The sequence below is a fragment of the Aegilops tauschii genome, chromosome 7, assembly GCF_002575655.3.
Source record: "Aegilops tauschii subsp. strangulata cultivar AL8/78 chromosome 7, Aet v6.0, whole genome shotgun sequence".
NCBI lineage: Eukaryota > Viridiplantae > Streptophyta > Magnoliopsida > Poales > Poaceae > Aegilops > Aegilops tauschii.
This window is the reverse complement of record NC_053041.3, coordinates 75,917,624-75,944,003: the sequence shown is the minus strand read 5'-3', so window position 1 is coordinate 75,944,003 and position 26,380 is coordinate 75,917,624. Positions and strand designations below refer to the sequence as shown.

General features: G+C 44.6%; 1 pseudogene; it reads right to left on the bottom strand.

Annotated features, from left to right (window-relative positions):
* Positions 1-19,290: 19,290 nt before the first annotated feature.
* On the bottom strand, positions 19,291-25,378 carry LOC109745132 (ABC transporter C family member 10-like; annotated as a pseudogene).
* Between the last annotated feature and the right edge of the window lie 1,002 nt (positions 25,379-26,380).

Genomic DNA, 26,380 nt, shown 5'->3' with positions numbered 1-26,380 from the left:
ATGCATGTGAGAATGCAGGGAAGAAGGCCCGACAATTGAGAATGTGTTTTTTTCTTTAAGAGATAGTGGCGTGGGCTGGAGCATGCATCTATGGCGAGCAGAGGGAGTGAGGCACAACGATTGTGCAAAAGAGATCAAACTATAAATGCATATGTATGGAGAGACATATATAGTGTGGGTGATAGGAAGCAAGACTCCGTGCGAGAAAGAAATGTTGACGGAGAAACTACAGATAGATACAGAGATGGAGATGCTAGCTAGAGGGACATCCGCTAGTTTGGGTGTTGGAGATGACCATCGGGTGGTTCAGAGGGTGAAGTTATATATGTGTGTGAGAGAGAAAAATAAAAAGAGGGCACTTGACTGCATGTAGAGAGAAACATATGTAGTGTGCATGATAGGAATCAAGAGTGAGGGTGAGAAAGAAGGTCGATGGAGAAACAGATAAATAGAAAGATAAAGATGCTAGCTAGTGTGCGTTAGAGATAGGAGTCGAGTGGATCAGAAGGCTGAGTTATGTGTATGGGTGTGAGAGAGATAGAGAGAGGGTGCATGTGAGTCACATACAAACAGATATCAGAGAGAAATGAGATCCCGAGAGACGGAGTTTTGTGTCTGCGAGAGAGAAAGATATTTCACAACGAGAGTGATAGCTAGAGAGACATATGAGGGGACGCAAGATATCTCTAGGGAGAGAGAGAGTGTGTGTGAGCGACATACAAGACAACAATGGAGAAATATGAGACCCTGGGAGACAAAGTTTGTGTTTGTGTGTGAGAAAGAGATATTTAAGAGGAAGAGTCATAGGTTCTCATATCTAAGGAGTGAAAGACATCTCTGTATGAGGGGTGTGCGAGTGGCACACATGGGAATAGTACAGAGAAATGAGACCCCGGGAGACAAAGTTTTGTGTTTGTGTGAGAGAAAGAGATTCCACATGGAGAATCATAGTTCGAGACACACAGCAGGGAGCGAGATATGCTTAGAGAGAGAGATAGAGTGATGAAGGTCGAGGGAGAGAGTACCGTCAGTGTGTTACGAAGATAAAATATCATTGTCGACATACAGGTAGCACGAGAGATACCTGAGAGACGATGAACGCGTATAGGTCCAGAGAGATAGTCCTATATAAGCATGAGTGATAGCTATATGAGACGAATATCTGGATTAAAGGGGATTCAAATATTTAAACTGGAGATCACGACATCAATAATATCATAACGAAAATTGGTGTATCAAACATGCATATTCATTTGAATTTGGGCACACGTGTAATGTTATATAGTTTATCAATATTGGTGATCCATAGATTCTTTAATTACAAACAATGCATGGTTTATATGAAATTAATGTCTAAACGGGATTACATTATATGTTGCGTGTGTGAAACACATTATACATGTTTGAGAAGTAAAAAAACCCGCATGAAACACACATTAATTGGAGACAGTTAGCGAGGAATGCATACATTGGATTTCAACATAAAGTGGTTTCAAATATTTGAAAATCCAAATTGATGGATACAACCTTATGAATCTGATATCATGCCATTTGTAAACCATATTTATGTATAAATGGTGTTGTGCTTTTGAAAGTATATATAAAAAATGATGTATATAGAATTTAATTCCAATTGAAAATAGATCCCACCCGAAAAAAATAGAATACAAACGGGATTCGAATTGAGTTGGCACGGTAAACGTGCACTCTGCAAAATTTGAACGAAGCGGGGAAAGTCGCAGTAACCGCCCGAAACCAAAATCTGCGAGATGGAAATTACTACTGCCTATCCCTGCCGCGCAAAGCCTATCTGCTGGATTTCTATAGGTTTCGATAGGGGTAGGTTTGTAATTTCACCCAAACGTGACGTAACCGCCTCTCACCCGGATTCATACGCGGTGGGCGCCAAAACACAGTGTGTCCTTGGCCGAAATCGACTCCCTCCCCGATTCATATTCATACACGGTGGGCGCCAAAAACAAACTCTCGTCGGCAAATATTCGGTGTATGCGAGATTACCGTCCTATCCCCAACCGACTAATATTGCTGTGATGTAGGAAATTTGAAACGGGGGCTAAGTTTGTAAATTTCCTCTCATTTGAGACAAGCGCGCCCTGAATACATGGTTCCCCCTTCCTCTCTACCTCCCTTTTCCCCATTCATACTCCGTGGGTGCCAAAACACCCTCTCCACCCCACCCTCCTCCGCCCGCCGCCGCCCGCCACCCCATCCACCGCCGTCCTCCTCCACCATGCCAGAGCTGATACCCCGACGCCGCCGTCCATTACAAGAGATCGACCTCTCTCATCCACGGCTTCGGACCGGGATCCTTGCATCCCGTCCTCTCGCTTCATCCCCGCCGTCGTCCACCTTGCCGGCGCGGCTCCTACGACCGTCTCGTCCACCACGCCTCGCCGCCACCGTCTACCCTCCTAGCTCTGCTTCCACGCCGCCGACAGCCATCGCTACCGCAGCACCATCAAATTCTCAGCAGATGCATACACGGCGCCGCACCAGAGGCGGTACTCTTTCGTATCTGCTCAACTTATTTATCGCAGCAAGAAAATAGATCGCCACTGCTTTACTCTGATTTCTTGTCTTGGTTGCGAAGTTGCCTTTGTCCTGTTTGCACCTTCAGATCCGCCATGGCATGCTCAACACTATACTCCCAATGCTTATGGTTTTCCCCTTTTATATTCCACACTAGCTAAATCACAGTAGACTAACTTTCAAAATTGGGTCAGTCGATTTTTCAGAGCTCGCCGCAGTTCGCCGGTGCGAACGAAGGGGTCAGATGGTTGTGGGGCCTCGCCAAACAAAGAGAACTCGACACGGGTGGGGGTTGGGGCGGGGGTGGGGGTGGGGGTGGCGGAGGAACACAGGCGGTGGTGGCCGGTGGTCCGGCCGGCGGCCCGTGCAGTGTTTTGTATGGGAAGAATCAGGGACGAGGAAGAAGAAGGGTTGGGAGACGTAGGATCTTCATCCAACTGCCTGAAATGGTCGAGAGACAGCTGGGAGCTGCATTCTTAATGTGCTCTAGTTCATCATGTGTGGGCACTGCGCAACCAACATTTTATTATCCAAAATCTGCTTGCTCTTCTTTACCATGTTCCTCTTCCGTTCTTCTTTAATGTGTACTCTCTCTGTTCCTAAATACAAGTCTTTGTATAGATTCCACCATGGACTACATATGGAGCAAAATGAGTGAATCTACACTCTAAAATGTATCTGGATACATCTGTATGTGATCCATAGTGGAAATCTCTACCAAGACTTATATTTTGGAACGGAGGGAGTATGATAGTAGTACAGTATGTTCCTTGTACTGAAGATGAGCAGGGACATTTGCAGTGTAGAGGTCTATACGGTCGGTTGTGATGGACACTTTGAGCCTCTTTGATTCGTAGGATTTTGTAAACATAGGAATAGGATTTGTAGTGACCTGCCCACTTGAATCCTATAAGAATAACAAGGAAATGCGGGGAGCTGTGTCGCCTTTGAGAGTTACACTGATATTAACAGTACCGCACCTTCACTTGAAGAGAGCTGGTTCTCAGATATTATATGCAATTACAGTGAATATCAGAATCCGTGCATCAGAAGAATATTGTGGAACACTGCAATGACTTACAAAATTGGCACCAAGGCATTGAGTGCCATTCTGGATGCAATGAAACTCATACGCTCCCCACCTGTTGATTCTTGTTCAGAATATCATCCTAATGACTATTCTAACCTCGAGGAGTCAAAGGCAGATGGCCTGTCCTGTTCACCCATCAAGGTGTCTGTTCTAATTTGGCAAGGTTTAATTGATTGCGCGTATCTTCCACATGCGCCACTGTAAGTGCATCTAGTGCCCCTTAGTGATTTTGGTGTATTGAAGACTTATAGGTTAAGGGACTGATGCGTTTGTGAGTGTACACAGGTCTATAAGTCTATGAGGAGTTTGATATTTACAGAGAAAGTCGACCCCTAAAAATGAAGTTCTTCGACTGAAGACTTTGGATTTCTGAAGACTTTCTGAAGACTTTGAAAGTGAAGAAATTGGTGTAACCTTGAAGACTTGGCAATCATTCGAGGAACATGAAGCGTGAAGACTTTTGTTTTCGTAGTTTCATTTTCTCTTTCTTGAGTCATAGGAAGCACCATACTGTTAAAGGGGGTCGAGGAAATACTAAGGAAAAATTTCCATGTGATGCTCAACTCAAAATCCTACACCTACCAATCCCTTCGAGTGAAGCCATTGGAAATCTCATATCAGTTCAGTCAATTTCTTCAGTGACAGAGACGAAGATCTTCTGGTCACTGTTGAATTTGTTCTGACTGAGGAGTTAGGAATTTGCCAGTGCAGATTGCCTACACAGTGAGGAACATGATAGCCCTGAGGAATTAGACACTCAAAATTCCGACCGTTGCTGTGCTATGCGCCAGCTATCCCAAAATATCTTATCCACCTAACGGTCATATTATTGAAGGGCATTTATGTCTTATCATGCCGGGCTGCTCCCTATGCTATAAATAGCCGCCCCCTACAACCACTAGCTGGTTGGCTGTTCCGAGAGAAACTGACACTTGTCATTTGAGAGCAACCCATCCTCTGAGGACTTTGAGCGAAAATCATCAAGTGAGGAAAAACCCAAACACCTACAAACCCCAAAGTGATTGAGCATCACTGAAGAGATAGATCCTGCGTGGATTTGACGCTTGTTACCTTTGAAGACTGTGCATCTTCCAGACGGTTAGGCGTCATGGTCTAGAGAGCATCCAAGAGGAATTGTGGATCGCCGAGTGACCGAGTCTGTGAAGGTTTGGAAGTCACCTGAAGACTTACCACGAATGATTGGGCGAGGTCTGTGTGACCTTAGCTCAAGGAGAATACGGTGAGGACTTGGTGTCCTGGACTGCGTGTTCAGGACTGGGTGTCCGGGACTGTGTGTCCTCGAGTTTAAATACTCAGCCGCTCCAACCAGACGTACAACTGTCACAGCAGTTGGAACTGGTCTACCAAATCATTGTCTTCACCAAGCCTACTGGTTCTATTTCCTCAACTCTTTCATTTCCTCATTACTGTGTTGTATGCTTGTTCATATCTGTGGTTGAAGATTTCGACTGAAGATTTTCTCAATTTCCTCAGTTCAATTTCTTCAGTCTGTTTGTCTTCATCCTGTGTTTACGCTTTCTGTACTCTGTCTCTGTTTTCATTTCTTCATGATGTCCATGTTTATGTTCTGTCATGTATGCATCTGAGTACTTATTTTGCTGCAAGTAGTTCTTCATTTAGGAATTTCCTCACCGGCAAATTCCTCAGTAAAGAATTCATAAAAATCGCCTATTCACCCCCCTCTAGTCGATATAACGCACTTTCAATTGGTATCAGAGCAAGGTACTCCCTTGTTCTGTGTGATTTTGGTTTAACCACCTGGAGTTTTAGTTATGTCGACCACAGGTATGATCAAGGTCTCTGTTGGGTGTCCTACCTTCGATGGAACGGACTACCCCTACTGGAAAAATAAGATGCGAATGCATCTTGAGGCAATTGACAACGATCTTTGGTATGTTGTGGAAAATGGTGTTCCATCAGTCTTACCTTCTCTGAACGCTGCTGATGTGAAGAGATTCAAGCAACTCAATTCTCAAGCGAAGAATATCATATGTGGCCATCTGAGCAAAGGGCAGTATGGAAGAGTGAGTGCTTTGGAAACTGCTAAGCTTATCTGGGATAGGCTGTCCAAAGTGAATGAAGGAGTCTCAACTCAACGTGACTCTCGTGTTGACGTTCTTCTCAATCTCTTCAACCGCTTCAAAAGACTCGACAATGAAAATGTTCAGCAAACCTTCGATCGCCTCACTGACATCTCAAATGAGCTTCAAGCACTTGGCGCCACAGACATCACCGACCATGAGGTGGTGAAGAAATTGCTGAGATCGCTTGATTCGTCATTTGACACTCTGGCACTGATGATTCAAGAACGTCCTGATTACAAGTCACTTGATCCCGCTGATATCCTCGAGAGGCTAAACACTCATGAGTTCCAGCTTGCTGAGAAGAGAGATCTCTATGGTTCGAGCTATGGCAGATCACGTGCTCTGAAGGCCAAGGCAGTTTCTGAGTCTGAAGATGAAGACTCTGCTAGCAGCCTTGGTGATCCTGAAGAATTGAGCCAGGAACTAGCACTGCTCGTGAAGAAATTTCAGAAGTTCTCAAGACGTGGTCGCTTTGGAAAATCCTCAAGGAGCTATGATTCCTCAACCAGCGACAAGAAGAGGCTATGTCACAAGTCCAAGAAACCTGGTCACTACATTCAAGATTGTCCTTAGTGGGAAAAGGAATCAAAGAAGAAGAAATACAAGGATTACAGTTCTGATGATGCGAAGAAGAAGAAGAAATCCTCAAAGTCTTCATCATCAAAATCCTCAAAGTCTTCATCTCACAAGAAGAGCAGCTCCAAGAAGGCTCGGGCATTCATTGGCAAGGAAATGGACTCTGAGGCTGAATCTGAGGAAAATGAGGAAGAGGAGGCATCTGAGGAGTCCGAGTCTGGTGTGGCGAGTCTAGCTCTCGCTACTGCATTCGTCAGCAAGTCCATCTTCAACTCTGAAGAAAATGACTCCACCAACAATGCTGATGAAGGCAATGATGAATACGCTCCCACCTATTGCTTCATGGCAAAGGGTGCCAAGGTACTCAAATATTCCTCCTCTAAATCCAGTGAGTATGAATCTAATGAAAACCTCAAACCCAGCTACTCTAAACTTGCTAAGATTGCTGTGAAACAACAAAAGGCTTTTGAAAAGGTTCAAAACATGCTAGATAAAAGTGATGATATGTTGGGTGAAGAAATGGATCGCACTAAAACCCTGACTGAAAATCTTCAGAGACTTCAGTCCAGGTTTGACAACCTTCAAGGAAATCATAACACTCTCTTATCTGATCATGAGAAGCTTTCCTATGAATTTCTTCAAAGGAAGCAAGATCTTGAAAAGCTAAGAGTGAGTTATGAAGATCTTCAGAAGGAGCGCGATTCATTACTTGCTCAACAAATCAGCGCTTCTCAGGAAGAATTTGTTCCTCCATGTTTGAAATGCATTGAACGTGAATCTGCTAATTCTTCACCTGAAAGTTCAAATGCTTCTAATGCTACAAATTCTTCACCTGTCTCTGCTATCACTAATTCCTCATCTGAGAACATTGCTAGTATCACTGACGATGCAGGGCTGAAGGAATTGTACATGACAGGCATGTACAAAAGCCTCAAAGGGCATCAGACTCTTTGTGATGTGCTTAAAAAGCAGATCCTCAACAGGAACCCTAGGAAAGAGGGTATTGCCTTTGAGAGGAAACTCAATGCCGATGGTACATATTGGAAGCCTGAGCAGTACCCCAAAACCTCATGGGTTGCTGCAAAGGGACCTCCAGTTGATCCATCCAATTTATCTGGCTTTACATGTGAATCTCCTCATTCTTCTAATGAGTCATTTGACTCCAACTATAAACTGTTCAAAAATCAGAATGGGAAAGTATTTGCTAGATATGTTGGCACTAACTGCAGGAATGGTTCACCTATGAAGAAAATCTGGGTTCCCAAAAGTTGCCTTGAAAGTCTTCAGGTGAATGTCCTCATGACACCACCTGTGAAGAACAGGAACCCCAGATCAAATTCTTCATATGGATCCAAGTCCTCTTATGGACCAAATTCCTCACGTGGATCAAATTCCTCAAAAGGATCAAAGTCCTCATATGATCACTATCGTGCTAATCCATCTGTTTCGCAGGGAAGAGCTAAGGGCTATGAATATGAGCATTATTCTTCTAATCATTATGTTCATAAGTCCTCGAAGAATTTCTCTGCTTATTCATATGCTTATCCTAACCCATCTTATGTGAAACGAAGTGGACTGGCTTCTATGCCACCTTTCTCATATAGTGCTCGCAGAGCGATGAGTTCTTTGCCACCCCTTCAGATGTGGGTGGTGAAGAAAAAGAACTAACCTCTTATGCAGGGTCAGGTCTCCAGACGTGCTAATAACGTCTGAAGAATTTGCTGGAGACCTGAGATTGCCTGAAAGGACGCAGGCTAATCATGATGAAATGAACTTTCATTTCACACGTCCTCATATTGCTTTATCTGTTCTATTGATCTGATGAAAATGATGTCATATTCTTCACTGATGAAGTATATGAGATTGTAAGTTGCACTAATTCATCTGCAGGATGATCAACCTAAAGCAACTGAGTGGGTTCTTGATAGTGGATGCACTAATCACATGACTGGTGACAAGAATCTATTGATGGATACTCCTCTAGCTCCATCACATCTGAAGCATATCACCTTCGCTGACAAAGGAAAAAGTCAGGTATTGGGTCTAGGTAAGGTTGCGATCACAAAGGATCGACACATGGACAAAGTCATGCTTGTCGAGTCCTTGGGATTCAACCTCATGTCTGTCTCAATGCTTTGTGATCTTGATATGGTTGTTGTCTTTGGCAAATATCGCTGTGTTGTGGTCTTGGAAGCTGACAATTCCAAAGTCTTCGAAGGCTTTAGGAGAGGAGACTTGTATATTGTTGATTTCTCTGCAGGACCTCAACCAACCGTATGCTTACTTGCAAAAGCTTCAGAAGGCTGGCTTTGGTATCGACGACTTGGTCATGCTGGCATGAGGAATTTGCACATGCTCGCGAAGAAGAAGCATGTCATTGGCATTGAAATGTCAAATTCCTCAAGGATCACTTGTGCGGAGCCTGTGAAGCTGGAAAGATGACAAAGGCCAAGCATCCGGCGAAGACAATCATGACTACCACTCGACCATTTGAATTGCTTCATATGGACCTCTTCGGTCCTAACCATTATTCTGCTGTTACAAATGATGCATCTCTATATGGCTTTGTTACTGTTGATGATTATTCTCGTTACACATGGGTACACATTGTTACTTACAAACATGAAGTGCAGGAAGTCTTCAAACGATTTTCTTCGAGGGTTTCTACCAACTTTGGTGTGAAGATCAAGCACATCAGCAGTGACAATGGAACTGAGTTCAAGAATTCTGGTCTTAATGACTATCTTGATGAACTTGGTATTACTCATGAGTTATCTGCTCCTTATACTCCTCAGCAGAATGGCGTCGTGGAGCACAAGAACAGGACTCTTATTGAGATGGCTCGCACTATGCTTGATGAATACAAGACGCCTCGTCGATTCTGGATTGAGGCAATTGATACTGCGTGTCACATCATCAACAGAGTATATCTTCATAAATTCTTCAAGAAGACTGCTTATGAACTCCTCACTGACAAGAAACCCAATGTGAGTTATTTCAAAGTCTTCGGTGCTAAATGTTGGATTAGAGATCCTCATCACAACTCTAAATTTGCACCGAAAGCACATGAAGGTTTTATGCTTGGTTACGGAAAGGACTCGCACACCTACAAAGTCTTCAACAGCGTTCTTCACAAGGTTGTTGAAACTGTAGATGTGCGGTTCGATGAAACTAATGGCTCGCAAAGAGAGCACCTACCTTCTGTGATAGATGAACCAACACTTGAGGAATCTATCAAGTTCAAAGCTACTGAAGATGTCATTCCTACCGAAGAATCTGCTGAAGAGTTCATTCCAGAATGTGAAGAACGCCGAGATGGTGCACCTGAAGAAAATGGTGCTGAGGAAAATGGTCCTGAAGAAAATGCTGATCAAATTCCTCGACGAAAACCTGCTCATCCTCGCGTTGCAAAAGAAGTGCAAGTTGAAAAGATCATTGATGACATTGAAGCACCAGGTCCTCTCACACGCTCAAAAGCTTCACATTTATCTAACTTTTGTGGGCACTATGCTTTTGTCTCTATCACAGAGCCCACTAAGGTAGATGAAGCATTTCTGGAGCCTGGGTGGATTTAAGCTATGCAAGAAGAATTACATCAGTTCGAGCTGAACAACGTCTGGGAACTGGTCAATCGTTCAGATCCTCGCAAGCACAACATCATTGGCAATAATTGGATCTACCGCAACAAGCAAGATGAAAATGGCCTTGTGGTGAGGAATAAGGCACGACTTGTAGCTCAAGGCTACACACAGGTTGAAGGAATTGATTTCGATGAAACTTTTGCACCTGTTGCTAGACTTGAGGCTATTCGCATTTTACTTGCTTATGCTAACCATCATGATATCATCTTACAACAAATGGATGTGAAAAGTGCATTCCTCAATGGTAAGCTTGAGGAAGAAGTATATGTTGCTCAACCCCCAGGTTTTGAAGATCCAAAGCATCCTGACAAAGTCTTCAAACTCAACAAGGCCCTGTATGGCCTCAAGCAGGCCCCTCGGGCGTGGTATGATACTTTGAAGGAATTCCTCATGAAGAAAGGCTTCAAACCCGGTTCACTCGACCCAACTCTTTTCACTAAATCTTATGATGGTGAATTGTTTGTGTGCCAAATATATGTTGATGATATTATCTTTGGCTGTACTGACCAACGTTACAGTGATGAATTTGCATATATGATGAGTGAAGAATATCAAATGTCTATGATAGGAGAGTTGAAATTCTTTTTAGGTCTTCAAATTCGTCAACAGCGCAATGGTATATTCATATCTCAGGAGAATTACCTCAAGGATGTATTGAGGAAATTCGGCATGCAAGATTGCAAAGGGGTCAAAATTCCAATGCCCACTAATGGCCATCTATGCACTGATGAAAATGGTATTGACTTCGATCAAAAGGTATACCGCTCCGTGATTGGCTCTTTATTGTACCTATGTGCATCTAGGCCAGATATTATGCTTAGTGTTTGCATGTGTGCCCGATTTCAAGCTACACCGAAGGAATCACACCATAAGGCTGTAAAGCATATTCTTCGGTATCTAGCTCACACACCAACACTTGGATTATGGTACCCCAAGGGCTCGGCTTTTGATCTCTTTGGATATTCAGACTCTGACTATGCTGGTGATCGTGTGGATCGCAAGTCAACATCTGGCACATGCCATTTCCTCGGACGATCCTTAGTCTGTTGGTCCTCGAAGAAACAGAACTGTGTATCACTGTCTACTGTTGAAGCTGAGTACATTGTTGCTGGATCATGCTGTGCTCAATTGCTATGGATGAAGCAAACACTCAAGGACTATGGCATCAACGTGAAGAATGTGCCTCTCTACTATGACAATGAGAGTGCCATCAAGATTGCTCACAACCCAGTTCAGCACTCGAAGACCAAGCACATTTAGATTCGTCATCATTTTCTTCATGATCATGTATGGAAGGGCGACATCTCTATTGAGCATGTACGGACTGAAGAACAGCTAGCCGATATCTTCACTAAGCCCTTGGATGAGAAGAGATTTAGCAAGTTGTGGTGTGAGCTAAATATCCTAGAACCTTCAAATGTTCTTTGAAAAGGACACTCATCCTAACACTTATGCAAAATCGATGACTTAGATGTGCAACACGCGAAGAAACGTTTTTCTTCAACCAATGAAGAATAACACTCTAAGTGTGAAGAAATTAACTAAGAATTTGATTCTCACAACCCTACGACAATTGTACGCGGTGTCTGAAATCATCATTCTTATACGGTGGGTCACGCCACCACCAAAAGTTGAAAATCTTCAATTTGAGTTTTTCTTCAGTTTTTGAAATTCCTCAGTTGTTCAAATTCTTCAACTTTTCATTGTCTTCCACTATTTCCGTCATTTTTCTTCATTGGCTATATATATAGAGAGAGAGTTTATGTCCTCTACAGCATTCACTTATTGCTAATTCTTCAAGTTGCCTTTTCCGCTAAGTGAATGTGATCGGACCCTTCCCCCTCTATGCTATACTCAACCCAGTCTATTCACAAATTCTTCATGTGCGTTCTATTTGAAACTCGTTCAAAATCTTCACTGTGTCCTTGTCAGTTGAAGAAATTGCGAAAGGAACTTTTTGACTTATCTAATCAAAATTTTCGGCTTTGCCGCTCAAACCGTTCCGCATTCCACGAAATACTTATCTATTCACCCACGATCTCACATGATCTCCACCTCTCTGTGCATGGGTGACACATGTCAAGCGAATGAGAAGGGTCAGGGGCACGTTCGTCCAAATTCTTCGGGCAAACAGTTTTTCACCGCGGCTATATATACCCCTCCCCTTCCTCACTTCACTTTTACTCCGCTCGACCTCTCTCTCCCGCTCGAGCTTCTCAAACCCTAGCGCCGCCGCTACTTCATCGTCGCCGGTGAGGAAGAGCTTCACTGCCTCGACCTCGTCGCCGTCGTACTCGCGCCGGTTGCAGAAATCTTCACTCCGTCGCCGCCATAGCTGTCTTCCTCTGCCGAGTTAGGGCGTGGAAGATTTGAGCTGACGAACTTCACATCTTCTCATCCTAGTTCGTCGTGTTCTTCATCTAGGGTAATTAAAAGTTACTTTCACTACCCTCTTTGATTTAAAAAGTTTCTTCAAAATCTTCAAAGGTGTTTATTCATCAAATCTTCACATACTGAACACCTCACATGTCATCTGCTCTTGATTCATTTCTCTAAGAAATGATTTTCTTCAAGATACCTCAATTGTGCGGATTCTTGATCTGTACAACTCTGGAACCTAAGACAAAGTACGCTTAGTGAAATTCTTCAAGACTCATCTGGTCAAATTCCTCAAACTTGTTCTTTTTGAAAACCCTCTGAGAATGCATATGACCTCTCCAAATTCCTCGCAACTATACTCTGTTCACAGGTACACATGTCTGCTACTGAATCACTAGGTTCTCATCAACTTAACTCATTTGCAGAATTCCTCGAAGAAAAGTTGCACACCTCTTCAGAAACTTCAGTTGTTCATATTCCTCAGCTGAAGAAAATGGCTGATGGTAAGAAGCCACAGAAAGGAGGAAAGAGGGCTGAGGTCAACACTGCTTTTGAGATCCCTGATCATCTCTATGCTGGGTACTGCACACCGGACGAAGCCAAGTTTGGTAAGGAGGACAAGAATGCGCGAAAAGTTCGCATCCAACGGATTGAGAGGAGATGGGCACGTGAGTGGAGGGAGTACAGATATGTTACTCCCAAGTATATGAAGAAATTCGCTCTCAATCCTCCCTGCCCAAGACCTCCATTGGCACCAGGCCAAGAAGCAGATCCTACCAGCCTCAAGCGTGGTGAGGATTATGCTGATGAATGGGCAAAGCGCCAGGCCAAATTGGCAAAACAAGCAAAGGAAGCAGTGAGGAAATTCAATGAAGACTCTGCTGCCGCTGAGGCCTCTGTCAAGCCGAAGAAATCCATGGCTAGGAAGCTAGCACACAAGCCGAGTGCTTCTTCCTCCATGCCCTCACGGCCAAGTTCCTCAGCAATGCCCTCACGGCCAGAATCTTCAAAGCCCTCACGGCCAATTCCTCAAGCTGCTCCTGCTCCTCCAAAGTCCTCAGCTCCTCCGCCAAAACCCTCAGCTGCTCTGACCAAGTCCTCAGCACCTGTTCATCTCGCCACGTGCCAACGGACTATAGGCATCTCAATTGCCTCAGGAGCATCTGCCAGTTCTTCACCAGCTCCAAATTCTTCAACTGGCCCCTCTGTGAAGAAAAAGGCCACTGCTGGACGAGGCTCTCGCCTAAGTCCTCACAAGAAGCAAGTCGCCTTCCAAGTTCCCTCTGATGATGATGAGGCTGATGATGAAGAACTCGCCGAAATCATCAGAGACAGGCAAGCCAGGGCCGCTAGAGCCAAAGGAAGCAATGTGCCACTTCTATTTGATCCAAAGCTGATCCTTGACTTCATTGATCTTTGGCACAAAGATCCAAACACGCCTTTGCCGGATATGAACCTCACTGCTGGTCAAAGTCACGTTCTGACTGCCTTCATCCAAGAAGAAAAATGGAAATTTGAAGAAGGCAGAAGACTGGAGAAAGCGCAATACAAAAAGCAGCGCTACCTAAAGGACAATGTCCTCACTCTTACCCCGAAACAACTTGTTGCCCTACAAGCTGAGATCAAGCAGCTTAGCAAAGAATTTAATCGCTACTATGCTGACTGGAAGGGCACCAAGGTCAGGTTCGTCAATCTGACGAAGACTTTCACTTCAAGTGCTACTGCTCTTGTGAACATTGAAGTTACTCCGGCTGAAGCATCTGCTCAGCCCACTGAAGAACATGCCAGCACCGCTGATGACAATCAGGCTGCTGAAGAAAATGAAAGTACCAGGGCTGATGACTGCATTCCAGCCGCTGAAGAAACTGCCAGAGCATCCACTAGTGCTGCGCCTGAAGAAAATAAAGAAGTCAGGGCAACTGCATCAGTTGCGCCTGAAGAAAATGAACCAAACTCCTCTGCACCACCTGCACCTACACCAACTCCAATCCTTCCATCTGCATCAGATGTGAACAAGACCAAGGCTGCAGAGCGTGCAGCTGTGAAGAAAAGGAAAGCATCAACTTCATCAGATTCTTCAGCTCAGAAGAAGATGAAGACAATGACAAGCTCGTTTGCAAATCCCATTGATGCTGTTCCTATTTCAGCTATGCCATCAAAGGACCTTGTTCCTTTTGATGAAGAATATGTGATTCCCAATGAATCTAAAGATGACACTCCCTCTGCTGCTGCGTCAGAGCAGATGGATGAAGAAATTGACGTGGATGCTATCCCTTCAACACTAGTGATTTCCTTGCCTATGCCTCAGTTCACTGCTGAAGAGGCCGGCGTTGAAGAAATGGAAGATGAGGATGTGGACATTGGATGTACCACTCCTGTGCTGAATGATGACTTTTGGGAAAGTCGGCACCCCAACTCTCCATTGTTCACTCCACTCCAAGCAATTCCTCAGTCCCCTGTTGCCACTGTACAAATGGGTTCTGAAGAACATCATGCAACCCCATCTGTCCATGAAGAAATTCCAGCCACTAGTGCTGATGAAAAGGTCCATGAAGACATTCCAGCCACTAGTGCTGAAGAAATTGTAAATGAAGAATTGAAGACCCAGGCTGCTACTGAAGAAGAGCCTGAAATTCCTCAGCCTGCTGAACCTGAGATCACGATTCCTGAGGTTATTATGCAATTGACTGATACTCCTCAGCCCAAGCCAAAGGATCCGTTCTCAAAGAAGCAAAAATTCAGGGCTGATGATTTCTTTGGCGAGCACGTATTCTTCAGTGACTACAATCCCTATGATTCTGCTCGTCTCAGAAGAAAGCGCTTCTGGAGTGCAAGCCAGGCCAACTTCTATTCTTCACTGCTATTCAATAAGGACAAAGTCTTCGACCACGAGCATATTCCTCATGTGGACATGGAATCACTGCCATGTTTCTCACCTGTCCTCAATGTGCTTCATGACGCAGGCCTCCTCAACTTTTGCACTGACGTCGTTGATTGGAATGAAGAGCTCATTCTTCAGTTCTATGCAACCCTGCACATCACAGGTGATGCTGAAGATATCAACTCTTGGGTGTTGGACTGGATGACCGAAAACACTCACTATAAGGCACCGGCCTCTGAATTGCTTCACGCCCTGCCAATCAGTCCACCACCTGAAGGAGCTCATTGCCTCTACCAAGAGCCTGAGCTAAATGCTCACTTTATGCAAGTGATGATGAAGCCATTGAAGCCCGGTCAAGCCCCAAGGACCAAATTCCTCATGAAGGAATTGCTTTATGTGCCCAGAACCGTCTATCGCATTCTGACAAAGACTATGAGCCCAATCAAAGGCCATGACTCAACTGATGAAGACATTGTTGGGATGATGAAGAATCTGTTGTTCAATATCATACATGGAATCCCTGTCAACTTTCACGATTTCTTCTTGAGGACTCTTGCAAATGCTGCACTTTCTCTGTTTGAGCTGAAGCCTTATGCGCCGTGGATCATGAGATTCATCAGAACAAGGTCTTCACTCAACTACAAAGCTGATTTTCATAATCACCTCAGCTACTTGCCCCCGATCGAAGTCCTCAAGCAGGAATATTCCTCAGCTGATGAGAAGGGCAAGGCTCCAGCTATTATTGATGAAGGCATTCGTCCATTGGATGGTCAGTTTCGCAAAGCTGCATCTTACTCCACCAATGATGACTCTGCCACCCATGATTCTGCTGCCCATGCCTCCAAGCCAAATCCTCAAGCCACTGCTCCTCGTGTGATGACTGACCGTGAGCTGCTTCTTAGTCTTCATCAGAAGGTGGATCGAAACCATAAATGGGTTCAGCGTCAGTTTGGTTCAATTCTTCACAACATGACATCTACACACAATGCAGTGAAGAAAAACCAATACTACCTCCATGAAATCTTCGATCGCACCTGGGCTATTCTGTCACATCTCTATGATGAAGAAGATTTGAAGCAAATGGGCGTCAAAGAAGATTTTGACTGGTCTGCTCCTCCACCGAAGAAGTACAAGAAGGTCAAGGTTCCACCTTTGGTCGCCAGTTCATATTCTTCATCGCGCGACACTGACGAGCATGAAGACTTGGACGACACTGCGGTAGGCCCTACTACGACAAACGACCCCAACAACGCTGGCGCTCCTCCATCAACATGATATTCTTCAGGGGAGTTAGTCCTCATTTTCAACCCTTTGGTCATTCGATGCCAAAGGGGGAGAAATTTGAGTTAGTCTTCAAGCGGGTCTATCCTATATGGGCATTTTTCTTCTAAGTTACAACTCTCGTTCTTCTGATGACTTTGCTGGATCGAGTTGTAAACTTAAACCCGATAGTGCTCTGATACTTTTGCCGTGTTATTCTGCATGCTTATTCCTCGTTAAATATTAATGCACGCATGCTGAATTATATCAGTCACCATATTTCATCATGCATTTCAAATTCTTCGTATTATATGTCAAATGCGTGCATGAATTACAATATATAGGGGGAGATCTCCATGATTATGCTCTTCAAGTGTGCATTGCTTCAAAAGCAAATTCCTCACTATGCACATCTTCAGGGGGAGTTCTTCTATATCTTGCAATCAAATTCCTCAATATCGGTATTTACACTTCATATGTTTATCCCCGTTGAAAACTTAACCTATATTGTCATCAATCACCAAAAGGGGGAGATTGTAAGTGCATCTAGTGCCCCTTAGTGATTTTGGTGTATTGAAGACTTATAGGTTAAGGGACTGATGCGTTTGTGAGTGTACACAGGTCTATAAGTCTATGAGGAGTTTGATATTTACAGAGAAAGTCGACCCCTAAAAATGAAGTTCTTCGACTGAAGACTTTGGATTTCTGAAGACTTTCTGAAGACTTTGAAAGTGAAGAAATTGGTGTAACCTTGAAGACTTGGCAATCATTCGAGGAACATGAAGCGTGAAGACTTTTGTTTTCGTAGTTTCATTTTCTCTTTCTTGAGTCATAGGAAACACCGTACTGTTAAAGGGGGTCGAGGAAATACTAAGGAAAAATTTCCATGTGATGCTCAACTCAAAATCCTACACCTACCAATCCCTTCGAGTGAAGCCATTGAAAATCTCATATCAGTTCAGTCAATTTCTTCAGTGACAGAGACGAAGATCTTCTGGTCACTGAGGAATTTGTTCTGACTGAGGAGTTAGGAATTCGCCAGTGCGGATTGCCTACACAGTGAGGAACATGATAGCCCTGAGGAATTAGACACTCAAAATTCCGACCGTTGATGTGCTATGCGCCAGCTGTCCCAAAATATCTTATCCACCTAACGGTCATATTATTGAAGGGCATTTATGTCTTATCATGTCGGGCTGCTCCCTAGGCTATAAATAGCCGCCCCCTACAACCACTAGTTGGTTGGCTGCTCCGAGAGAAACTGACACTTGTCATTTGAGAGCAACCCATCCTCTAAGGACTTTGAGCGAAAATCATCAAGTGAGGAAAAACCCAAACCAAAACCCAAACACCTACAAACCCCAAAGTGATTGAGCATCACTAAAGAGATTGATCCTGCGTTGATCCGACGCTTGTTACCTTTGAAGATTGTGCATCTTCCAGACGGTTAGGCGTCATGGTCTAGAGCATCCAAGAGGAATTGTGGATCGCCGAGTGACCGAGTCTGTGAAGGTTTGGAAGTCACCTGAAGACTTACCACGAGTGATTGGGCGAGGTCTGTGTGACCTTAGCACAAGGAGAATACGGTGAGGACTTGGTGTCCTGGACTGCGTGTTCGGGACTGGGTGTCCGGGACTGTGTGTCCTCGAGTTTAAATACTCAGCCGCTCCAACCAGACGTACAACTGTCACAGCAGTTGGAACTGGTCTACCAAATCATTGTCTTCACCAAGCCTACTGGTTCTATTTCCTCAACTCTTTCATTTCCTCATTACTGTGTTATATGCTTGTTCATATCTGTGTTTGAAGATTTCGACTGAAGATTTTCTCAATTTCCTCAGTTCAATTTCTTCAGTCTGTTTGTCTTCATCCTGTGTCATCCTGTGTTTACGCTTTCTGTACTCTGTCTCTGTTTTCATTTCTTCATGATGTCCATGTTTATGTTCTGTCATGTATGCATCTGAGTACTTACTCCGCTGCAAGTAGTTCTTCATTTCAGAATTTCCTCACCGGCAAATTCCTCAGTGAAGAATTCATAAAAATCGCCTATTCACCCCCCTCTAGTCGATATAACGCACTTTCAGCCACCCAAACTCCAAGGTTCCCAAAGTGGCGCCTTCAATAAGGGAACGACGCCGTTAGCGCCGCCGCCGCCCAACAAAGTTAGGGCTTTCGTCCGGGAGACCTAGGATAAGGGGAAGTGAGGAGATCAGTCCATACCGACGCCTCCAAGGAGCGGACGGCACCCTCAGGCGTCGCCGTCGGCGCGGCCGGTCATGGCCGGCCAAGGATTTCGCCCGAACTAGATCCCCACCACCAGTAGCGCCTCATGTACAGTACCGGCGACCAAGGGAAGCGCGGCCCGACCAGGCTGGCCCGCACGCCGAACAAGGGAGGAGGGGAGGCGCCAGATCGCGCACACCGACCGCCGTAGAAGCCGCCGCCAGCCGCCAACGACCACCGGGATCCCACCGCCTGCGCGGTCATGGCGCCAGATCCACATGCCTCGCCAAAGGAGCCGCCACTCCAGATCCGGGACTCCCCATGCAGAGGCAAGGCAGCCGAGGCCCCACCGACACCATCCTTGGCGCCCCGGGCTTGCCCAGAGGGTGCCTCAGGCGGCGGCGAGGAGATGGAGCGAGGTGGGGAGGGGGCCGCGGCGGCGCGGCTAGGGTTCCCCCGCCGCCGCCGGGGGAGGCGACGCGGGGGTCGCGGGAAGGGTTGCGGGCCGCATCAGGTTCTTTCGGTGTCATACCTTGTCATCATAATCTTATCTTATCATTGCGTAAGATGAGGAAAAATAACATAGTTAGTTGTGCAGAATCTTACCTCCCATATATTTTTCACCAAAGAATTGCCCAAGAGGATCTAGATTGTATCTTATTGTACCCTGAAAAAGTGTTGGATCTTGTGGAATGATACCCAAACGCGATCGCAGATCATGTAAGCCTATCGTACTAATATCCACAGAGTCTATAATTATTTTCCCTTCATCAAGTTCAACAAGGCGAAACAATGCACCAATTAACGTTGTCTTGCCACTTCCTGTTCGACCAACTATACCAATCTTATCTCCACCTTCAAAATTGCAAGTGATTCCATGTAGTACAAGGGGAGCATCTATCCTATACCTGATCTGTTAAATGAAAATCCATCACATACATTTGTTATAAGTGTTAATAGGTAGGATTTTATTTTACCTTGTAAGGTTTATGTGTAAATATTTACATTTGATTACCTTCAAATGCCTAATCTCCACATTGCCATTTTGGGGCCAATCTGCTAATGGTCGATTGTCTTCAATGATTTCTGCTGCTTCACTTGGTATGTCCATGTATTGGCTCACCCGTTCCACCGAGATTATTTGATTCCCAAGGTTGCACTGGCTTTGAGTAAAGAAAACAAATGATGTATTTAGCGAAAGACCATAGGACAATGCCATTCCCACAAAACCTGTGCAAGTATGAAAGCAAGGAACTAATTAGTGCTACTATTTGTAATGGCACAAACTGAATGATATCAAGTACTTTATTTAGTTAACTCCGGTGCATAAGCATTAGGACTAGAATTGCATCTTCATAAAAATACAAACTTATCCATAAAATCATCAGATCAAGTGGTGGCTTGAGAAATGTACGGAGTTTTATGTTCATAATGTTCTGCCCAGCCGAGGGCGGTAAATATAATTTTCTTGCAATAATAAACATTACTACCTCAGAGTGTAACATTCTAGAAGGCATTCAATCAAACTTTCACACTTTAGGCATCTTTCCTTTCCTCCTCCCCAAGAAGCTACTCCCAGGCAACTAGGGTTTCTCGTTCTCCCGTCGCCGTGGCCGCCGGTCCGTGTTGCCTCCGATGGCCTTTGGGCCGTGGAGGTGCAGAGAATCCCGGCCCCGCGCCAGTGGCAGGGATCTCCCTCTCGTTCTTGTTTGGTTTAGCGTCTCGGTTGGGGCTATGTGGCTGCGGTGATGTCCCCTAGTAGGAATAATATCTCCCATGTTCGATCCTCATCTTGATGTTGCGTCTACCATCGCCGGAGGGCATGTGGATCTGTTTGGATCCAATCTTTGCATGTCTCTGGTCGTGTATCTATAGGTTTGATCTTTCCGATCTTCACTTCTCTTTATCTGCGACGTTTGTTGTTCTGGTGCGCTGGTCCTATGGAGCCTTAACACCACGACTTCCCGGCTGCTACTACAATAACGTTTGCCCGGCTCCGGCGAGGAAGGGCGATGATAGCGGCGCACCTTCGGCTCGCTCCAATGCTTGTATTTGTCGCTAGGTGACCCACGGACCTGGTTGTAATTTTTGTTACTTCTGATGTTCTCTGTACTACCATGACAGATGATGAATAGATAGAAAGTTTCTTCCGCAAAAAAAAACTTTTTAAACTTTACTATTGTATATAAAAAAGGTATTTGGACTAGTGAGATCATAATACTATCATTGGATTTTTCGTCAATATTATTTTCATAGTATGTAATGGTCAAATTAGTTTGTTGGAGACCCATGTCATGTCTAAATCGTTATCTATTCGAGAATGGAGGGAGTGTCAAGTATGTTCTCGTAGCAAAAGCTTATTTGAAGCAACGTGGTGCTCATATAATTGCTTACCAGGGCTAAAAGTTTCTTGAGGAAGAAGAGCCATGACAACGGCAGAAAAAGAAAGAACTACGGCGCTCATTATTTCTATATGTTGAATCAACCATTCAGTTGCTGCAAAATTACAAAAATATGGGCTGGCATTCTTGTCAACAAGATCCAAATTTTTAGCAAAGAAACGATCTTCTCCCTCAAAGGCCCTTATCGTTATAGCCCCTGCAATCGATTCACCTAAGTGACTCACTAGGGCGGACTTTGTAGTACCATTGATCCGCATTAATTCCTTGGCCGATGCTAGATAGTACCTCTGCATGACCAAACACAACAGGTTTCACTTATTAAAACTTTGAGTGCAAAACTGTGAAGTGTCAATGAAATCAAATAATCAAAGAAATGAGGATTAGCCATAAAGTAACAAAGTCATACCAATTACCTGCAACCTAATTGCCAAAACTATCATTGGCACGGATACAAACAGAACTTGCCATGTAACAACAGCCAATACCCCTAGATTGCTACATGCATTTAAGCTGGTACCAAGGCTAACCACTAATGCAAATGGAATATCGAGGTCAACGATACTCAAATCTGAAGAGACCTGCATTAGAAGAAAAAGGGAACAAGTTAATCCCTCATGAGAAAATCTCTGTAACTTGTCGTATCACCATTCGTTTAACAACTCTTACCCGGCTAAGAACCCTTCCTAGAGGTGTAGAATCAAAAAAGGACATTGGTGCACGGAATAATGAATTGAGTAGCTGGGAAAATAAGGATCTTGATGACTGGATCCCAAGAACAACGACTGCTAAAGATCTTGATAGCAAGAAGATCATTGTGCAAGCTCCGATAATACTGTACACAGAAATTAACTTCAGTGTGCTGACATGAGGATTTTGGACATTAGCAGCCATCCATGAATTCTGTGATATCTGCCCAGCTACGAAAATTATGTGAGAAATCATACACAAGGAGAAATACAGGAAGCCTTTCTTCTGGCTCAGGTAAAGCATATAAGACTTGAAAACTGCGTCCCCTGTTTCTTCTGGTGATGGTTTCACAGACTCTGTATATCTACTTCCATCAATACCATCTGTCTCCTTTATTGATACTTCCTTGGATCTTTGATGGGGTATGGTGTTCTTACGATGTGAAACACCCATAGTATCTTTATGGGCATTTACAAGGTCTTTAAATTCTTCACAATCTGCCAATAGATCTTGATAAGGTGCAGACCGAATAACCTATCCATCTGACATTAACTGCCAAGAATCATTTAGATGACATCAAAAAATAAATAAAGCTAATTACAGATAAATATCATCATATGGTGACTTTTTTGAAGTGGAGAGAGATACCAAAATGGAGTCAAATACAGGTAGAAAATCCACTTGGTGAGTCACCAAAAGAACGGTCTTGTCTGATAGAGCACTCATGACATATTCCTGTCACAAAGAGATTTGTAAAACAGTTCATGATCTTATAGTAATACAATATGTACCTGCTGATATAATCTGCACTCATGAATATGATCCTTACATTAAAGAGACTTGTGGCTGTATGGGCATCAACAGCACTGAAAGGGTCATGAAGAAGATAGATATCTGCATTTTGGTATAGTGCACGAGCAAGCTGGACGCGCTGCTTCTGACCACCACTAAGATTTACTCCTCTCTCCCCAATTTGAGTACAATCTCCATATGGCAATATTTCAAGGTCCTTGACCAACGAGCACCTCACGAGTGTCTTGTGGTATCTTTGCCTGTCCATTGACGATCCAAAGAGAATATTGTCTTGCACAGTTCCTGTTTGGATCCATGCATTCTGAGAAATATATGCTATTTTCCCACAGACTTGGATCTGAAATGTGTATCCGAAGATAAATAATTTTATATTAAGCTGTTAGGAAAAAATGAATTTATGAACATATTTTATGTTGGCAAATATTGTCAACCATAATTTTCATAACTTTGCAAACTGAACTTCACGCTGTTGTCAACAGGCTATGTTTATCTTAAACATGTATAAATGTCTAAATTCTGATTATGGCAGCTATTTCATTAGAGATGAAGTTAGTAAGAAGAAAACATACCACGCCTTCAGTTTTGGGGACCTCTCCGAGTACAGCAGCCAAAAGTGTCGACTTTCCTGATCCAACCTCTCCACAAATTGCAACCTTTTCTCCAGCTTTGACTGCCAGATTTATATTCTTCAGAGTTTGTTTTGATGTATTCTCATCCCACGAGAAGCTACATGAATCCATCGCTATAGGGTAATCAATTCCACCATAATATTTCTTCCTAACTTGCTCGTTTAACTCAGGTGCATCAAGGAACTTTGATATCCGAGTGAAAGAAACCTTAGCTTGTATCACAACTGCAATAACATCCGGCATCGTCCTAACTGGGTCTTGCACGAGACGTAGAGTTGCCACAAAGGTGAAGACATTGCTAGCATCAAGAGGGATTTTCAAAAGATAGCATGTTACAAAGGTTGCCACAGAAACCAAAGCAGGAGAAGCCCAGAACAGGAAACTGTTGTATGCCCTCCAAAGCTGGAATGCTGACAACCACTTGTACTCAACTTCCCTCAACCCCTCGATGACCTTCTTGAAGTGGGATTCCCATGCATAAAGTTTCAAGACCTTCATATGAACTAGTGACTCAGACATGGCCTTCAATCTCACATCTTGTGCTTCCATAAGTTTACTCTGAAACTTGTGTTGGAATCTGGCCAGTGGAGCATTGCAGAGTATGGTGAGAATGATGACAACCAACGATGAAATCATTGCAGCACCAACTGCATTGTATAGAATTGCCAGAGCAATGCAAAGCTGAACACTTGTTGTCCATGTTTGATGGAACCAGTATGGGAATTCCCCAATCCGATAGGCATCGACGGTCACATAGTTCATAATTTGTCCAGAGGAGTGCTTCATTTTTGCTCCATTTGATAGCTTCTGTTGTTTCTTATAAATACCTGCTGACAGGAGTGACCTCACCTGCAGTCCTAATCTCCGAGTGCGGAAATACCACTGTCTCTCCGACAATGATTCACAGCATTTGCAGACGAACAATAATGCAGCCAGCGCATAGCCTTCGTATTTAAAGGTCCCTTTCCCAAGTGATACATTGATGAATGCCTTGAGAATTACTGGGCCAGTGGATAAGGTGAGAACCTTGAGCAAAACGAAGAAACCTGAGACCATGATGGCACGCTTGTGACAAGAAACAATAGTCCAGAAGAATGATGGTGTGGCGTGCGCCGGCGGCTGCTTCCTGCAATTCAGCTTCTCCATGAGCATGGAGTACTGGTTTTGCACTCGATCTGTGGCGTGTAAAAGAAGCATGTCTTTGTCCTCAAGGGGAATCTCATAGCCCTTCTTCATTAGAGGATTCAACCACCAAAACGACATCTCACTGAAAAAACCAGCAGTAGCAAAGGGAGTGACCTGATGAGTCTCAGAATCAGCTGCCTCGCCGTCTGTCTCCGTGTTGAGGGGCTTGTATAAACCATTTCCAATTCCTCCATAGCCCTCTTCGTCATGGCTGTGCCGAATGCCATAAATGAGGAGGACCACTGCACCTGGTAAGTACAGAACATCTAAACAAGACTTAATAGTGATTGTCTTCTCTGCAACAATGTCAACAACTGAAGAAGAACAAATGAATGCTGCATAGACGGTCAGCAAGACCGGCCAAGACCTGACGAATGCCGCTCCAAGAAACCGAGGCCTGACACTGAAAGCCAAGCCGGCAAGGACCAAATTCAAACCCTGAAATAACGTCACAACTCACAAGCCACCAATGTGGAAGGTAAACAGTAGAAGCATCCTGACTGAAGCCACTCCCCAGCATCCAGAGTCCTAGCCCAAGATAAACCAAACCCAAGCAGCCGGTGAACACCACAGCAGACAAGTGCAGCGGTGAGCCGAGCGTGACGAGCTGCCGCGCAGACGCTCTGCTCTGCGGAATTTTGACAAGCAGCTGGAGTGCGAGCGCGAGCACGAGCAGCGCGGCCATGCCGGTCGCCGCCAGGTGGCTCGTGCAGGTGGAGGAGTCGAACATTTGGTTCAAAGCGCATGAGACGGCGTCTTGGCCGGAGCATATCGGGCTCCCGCACAAGGTCGTCACCCAGGAAGAACCTGAGATGTAGTTGCAGAGTATTGGAGTCAGATGGCGTTGTCGGATTTCAGTGATGCAGCATGAGGAGGCTGATTAGTTGAGGAGAGGACTTACTTGTGAGGGAACCCATCTGTTGATTCGAGACGGATCAGCAGCTCCGGTTGCAGGCCTGCGCCAATCATGAAGATGAAACAGGTTAGGACAGAAGAACAGATGTTCTGTTTCATGGAGGAACAGACAAACAAAGAACAGACCACGAGCAGCATCGCAGAGTCCAAATCCGATGAAATTATTCTAGGGGAAATCCCAGTGCTCGCTGGGAACAAAAGGAGTCGGAAATCCAAAGGGGAAGATCGACAGCGATCGTCGGTCGGCATTCGGCAGGGAAAGCAACAAATCCACCGGGTCATGTTTCAAAGAGCTAAGCAAGCAATGGTGGAAAGTGTTGACCTCTCCAGCAGTAGCGCGCGCGCCCCCCTCGACGAAGGAACAAGTTGCTGCTCTTAACGTCAATGTGTGCTGTTTCGCTACGGGGACGCCGGAAACAGTACAAGTTGGACGTGCTCTGTCGCGCGGACGTGCGTGGGCAGTCCTATTGATACTCTTTGTCATACCCTTTTTTTTAAAGAACCCGGATCTAGTGTAAGGGTATTTCCAACGGCAACCCGCAAAAATCCTCTCGCATCCAGCCGTGGACAGGGGACCAGTCCCTGGACACGAATAACCGTATCCTCATATATTTCCACAACAACTTAAATCAACCGGACGAAATTCAAAAATGAACGAATTTTGATATAAACACGACGGATTTCATTAAAAGTAGGATAATTTATACATAAAACCGAATGATTTGTCCGGTGAACTAAAAACCCGAAACTAAAACCCTAAATTATCCTATACTCCCTCCGTAAACTAATATAAGAGTGTTTAGAATACTAAAGTAGTGATCTAAACGCTCTTATATTAATTTACAGAGGGAGTACTTCACAGTGAACTCGTAGGTCACTTTTCTGTGAAAAAAAACTCGTAGGTCACTTCCCCGTGTCGGAGTCGTCGTCGTCGTTAGGCTCGGGACGGCGGAAGGTAGAGACGTCGTGGCAGGGCTTTCCAGCGGCCGCATAACACTCGCGGATCATCCTCTCCGCCTCCTCCTGTCGTGCGCAGTGCGGCCAC